Raw genomic sequence first — 4,550 nt, forward strand, 5'->3', positions numbered from 1 at the left:
TCACACACACAGTCACACACACACACACACGTCACAGTACTCTGCTCACACACACAACACACACCACAGTCACAGTACTCTACACACACAACACACACACACACACACACACACAGTCACAGTACTCTACCACACACACCACACAACACACACACAGTCCCAGTACTCTACACACACACACACAGTCACAGTACTCTGCACACACACACACACGTCCCAGTACTCTAACACACACACACAGTCCCAGTACTCTACACACACACACAGTCACAGTACTCTGCTCACACACACACACACACACAGTCACAGTACTCTGCACACCACACACACACAGTCACAGTACTCCTGCACACACAACACACACAGTCACCAGACTCTACACACCACACACAGTCCCAGTACTCTACAACACACACACACACAGTACCTACTCTGCTCACACCACCAACAACACGTCACCAGTACTCTACACACACACACACACACACACACAGTCACAGTACTCTACACACACACACACACACACACACAGTCACAGTACTCTGCACACACACACACACAGTCCCAGTACTCTACACACCACACAGTCCCAGTACTCTACACACACACACACACAGTCACAGTACTCTGCTCACACACACACACACAGTCACAGTACTCTACACACACACACACACACACACACACACACAGTCACAGTACTCTACACACACACACACACACACACACACAACACACACACACACACACACACACACACACACACACACACACACACACAGTCACAGTACTCTGCTCACACACACACACAGTCACAGTACTCTGAGTGGGCTGTTCTGTTAGTGCCTCTGTAACGCTCTCTCTACATTCCACCACCACCTGTTGACCTGTCCCATGGTGACTCAGGGGCTGTCTTTGTGTGTGTGTGTGTGTGTGTGTGTGTGTGTGTGTGTGTGTGTGTGTGTGTGTGTGTGTGTGTGTGGTGTGTGTTGTGTGTGTGTGTGTGTGTGTGTGTGTGTGTGTGTGTAGAGTTCATGATTGACAGGCCTGAGCAGGAGTTCCAGGACTTGAATGACAAGGCCCGGGCACTCAAACACATCCTCAGCAAGATCCCAGATGAAATCAACGACAGAGTACGCTTCTTACAGACCATCAAGTCAGTACACATACATACATATACACATACAAGCTTGTAGACCTCCCAGTACACCGTCAGTGACGTGATTCACACTTCTCAAGCACACGTTCTCCAAAAACACATTCATTCTCTTGTTTCCATTTACAGTACCAGTCAAATGTTTGGACACACCTACTCATTCAAGGGTTTTTCTTTATTTTTTTTACTATTTTCTACATTGTAGAATAATAGTGAAGACATCAAAACTATGAAATAACACATGAAATTATGTAGTAACCAAAAACGTGTTATTTTTTGATTCTTCATAGTAGCCACCCTTTGCCTTGATGACAGCTTTGCACACACTTGGCATTCGCTCAACCAGATTTTAATTTTTTATTTAACCTTTATTTAACTAGACAAGTCAGTTAAGAACAAATTCTTATTTACAATGACAACCCACTGTTCCCCGGTAGGCCAACTGACTTGTTCAGGGGCAGAATTACCTATTTTTACCTTGTCAGCTCGGGGATTCCATCTAGCAACCTTTCGGTTACTGGCCCAACGCTTTAACCACTAGGCTACCTACCGCAGCTTCATGAGGTAGTCACCTGAAATGCATTGTAATTAACAGGTGTGCCATGTTAAAAGTTAATGTGTGGAACTTTGAACGGTTCTTCAAGTGCAGTTTCAAAAACCATCAAGTGCTATGATGAAACTGGCTCTCATGAGGACCGCCACAGGAAAGGAAGACCCAGAGTTACCTCTGCTGCAGAGGATACGTTCATTAGAGTTAACTGCAACTCAGATTGCCGCCCAAATAATTGCTTCAAAGAGTTCAAAGAGTTCAAGTAGCAGACACAACTCGACCTCAACTGTTCAGAGGAGACTGCGTGAATCAAGCCTTCATTGCCAAATTGCTGCAAAGAAACCACTACTAAAGGACACCAATAAGAAGAGACTTGCTTGGGCCAAGAAACACGAGCAATGGACATTAGACCGGTGGAAATCTGTTCTTTGGTCTGATGAGTCCAAATATGTGATTTTTAGTTCCAAATACTGTCTTTCTGAGACACAGAGTAGGTGAACGGATGATCTCTGCATGTGTGGTTCCCACCGTGAAGCATGGAGGAGGGGGTGTGGGGGGTGCTTTGCTGGTGTCAGTGTCAAGGCATTCTGCAGCGATACGCCATCCCATCTGGTTTCCACTTACTGGGACTACCATTTGTTTTTCAACAGGACAATGACCCAAAACACACCTCCAGGCTGTGTAAGGGCTATTTGACCAAGAAGAAGAGTGAGGGAGTGCTGCATCAGATGACCTGGCCTCCACAATCACCTGACCTCAACCCAATTGAGATGGTTTGGGATGAGTTGGACCACAGAGTGAAGGAAAAGCAGCCAACAAGTGCTCAGCATATGTAGGAACTCCTTCAAGACTGTAGGAAAATCATTCCTCATGAAGCTGGTTGAGAGAATGCCAAGAGTGTGCAAAGCTGTCAAGGCAAAGGGTAGCTACTTTGAAGAGTCTCAAATATAAAATATATTTTGATTTAACACTTTTTTGGTTACTACATGATTCCATATTTACTAAATAAATAATCACAGAAATAGATAACAAAACAGTAGATCTTGGTTACTAACACAATGCATTGATAAGTCCCTAGTGGGCTAAACCGGTATGACGGCTTGGTAGACAATGGAAAGGGGTGGGGACAGAAAAAGAGCGGGAGAGACAAAATGGATTCACTACACACAGTTTATAATTATATTCATTGAAATGCTAATCCTTTGCACATGAACGGCCGCTCATTCCAAAATAATTGCAATGTATATATTTACGCCCGTATGTTGCTGTTGTCTTCTGTGTTGGAATCGCCGGTCCGTCTGCTGGAGAGTCAGTTCATCAGAGAGTCTCTGGTTAACTTCCCCAGAAGTCACAATGTCTTTCGTAGTTGTTGCTTTCTCAGCGGCTCTGGATGGTGTCTGTTGTAATGGATACGTCAGGCGTACAGATGTTCGTTGCATAGAATAGATGCTTCCGCGGTTGTCAGTATTCTCGTACTAGATTTACTTAATTTCCGGCTGCAGACTAGTAATTCTACGTCTAGGATTTGCTCTTATTCTGTTGTGATCGATAGTCTCAGAGTTTAACCATTTCCAGGCCTGTAGCCAACACTACCCACTGTATGGTCTCCATGGCCTATAGAGTGGTAGTTCTTAACCATTTCACGTGTAGCGTCAGCTGCATGTTTTCTAGTCTAATGGTCTATAGAATTGTATCCATTCCAACATAGGGACTCGTCCCAGCGTTCTCTGACTTTATGTACATTTTGTAAGAAGTGGTTTTATACTCTGTGGAAAATGGGGCGATTCCATGACGCCTGATGTAATGTCTGGCTCACGGGGGTGTGGCCACTGACTAGTTAAACATTATATGAAAATCCATACTCTCATTTAGACGGCTAACATCACATTACATCTTTTCACAAATAGTTTCATATTTGCTCATTCATTTTATCCACCATCTAGATGTCCATTTGATAATTGAAAAGTGTACACAGAGACACAGTAATGAGCGTTTCCTGTCCTTCACGAGATCACCAAATGTAACACCATACTCGTCATGACTGTCCCTTAAGTGTCCATGGACCACTCCCACGTTCTCAAAAATAGAAATATTGTTTAATTCTTCTCTTTAGGAGTTTCTAATGAGAGGGAGAGAGGGGGAGAGACCCACCCAGAAGGTCACGTCGTGACAACTATTATTCTACAATGTAGAAAATAGTAAAAATAAAGAAAAACCCTTGAATGAGTAGGTGTGCTTCTACACCTGCATTGCTTGCTGTTTTGGGTTTTAGGCTGGGTTTCTGTACAGCACTTCGAGATATTAGCTGATGTACGAAGGGCTATATAAAATAAACTTGATTGATTGTGTGTCCAAACTTTTGATGTTCTGTACTTTCCAACGTACCACTGTCTCAAGTTAGTACATACACACAGGCCTACACAATTCTTCTCCCACACACTTATTCTTTCATGGGTTGTTTCTGTCTTGGCTCACTTTGCTAGTTTTCTCATTCAATTTGTGTTTAGTCATTCTCTAAGTAACTTACTCAGTGGAAGATTTAGAAAAAAGTATATTTGGAACAAAGATGAAAAACGTTTCCCCCATTTGCTTTATGAAACTGCAGTATTTAAAAGTGAAGGGGGGAGAGGACTGAAAGAGTGAGTAAGAGGTTCTAGGGAGGGGGGAGGGGGGGTGGAGGGAAGGTAAAGAAGGAGTGAGCGATGTGAGATGGTTCAGGATGTCTGACTGCTGTTGGACTAAGAAGGAGTAAGAGTTGAGATGGTTCAGGATGTCTGACTGCTGTTGGACTAAGAAGGAATAAGAGTTGAGATGGTTCAGGATGTCTGACTGCTGTTGGACTAA

At 43.7% G+C, this 4,550-nt stretch overlaps 2 long non-coding RNA genes across 2 annotated transcripts in view; one reads left to right on the forward strand and one right to left on the reverse strand.

Annotated features, from left to right (window-relative positions):
• Positions 1-2,293, forward strand: part of LOC112074594 (uncharacterized) — an 11,072-nt gene extending 8,779 nt beyond the window's left edge. The window contains exon 3 of the long non-coding RNA XR_011477040.1: positions 1,030-2,293. This is a non-coding gene — a long non-coding RNA (uncharacterized lncRNA). The remainder of the gene's footprint in view (positions 1-1,029) is intronic.
• On the reverse strand, positions 228-648 carry LOC139025451 (uncharacterized). Its single transcript, XR_011477039.1, has 3 exons — positions 604-648; positions 499-570; positions 228-311 (listed from the first exon to the last, which is right to left on the reverse strand). It is a non-coding gene; the product is annotated as an uncharacterized lncRNA (long non-coding RNA).
• Positions 2,294-4,550: the final 2,257 nt, after the last annotated feature.

Source organism: Salvelinus sp. IW2-2015, unplaced genomic scaffold, assembly GCF_002910315.2.
Source record: "Salvelinus sp. IW2-2015 unplaced genomic scaffold, ASM291031v2 Un_scaffold2702, whole genome shotgun sequence".
In the NCBI taxonomy this organism is placed as follows: domain Eukaryota; kingdom Metazoa; phylum Chordata; class Actinopteri; order Salmoniformes; family Salmonidae; genus Salvelinus; species Salvelinus sp. IW2-2015.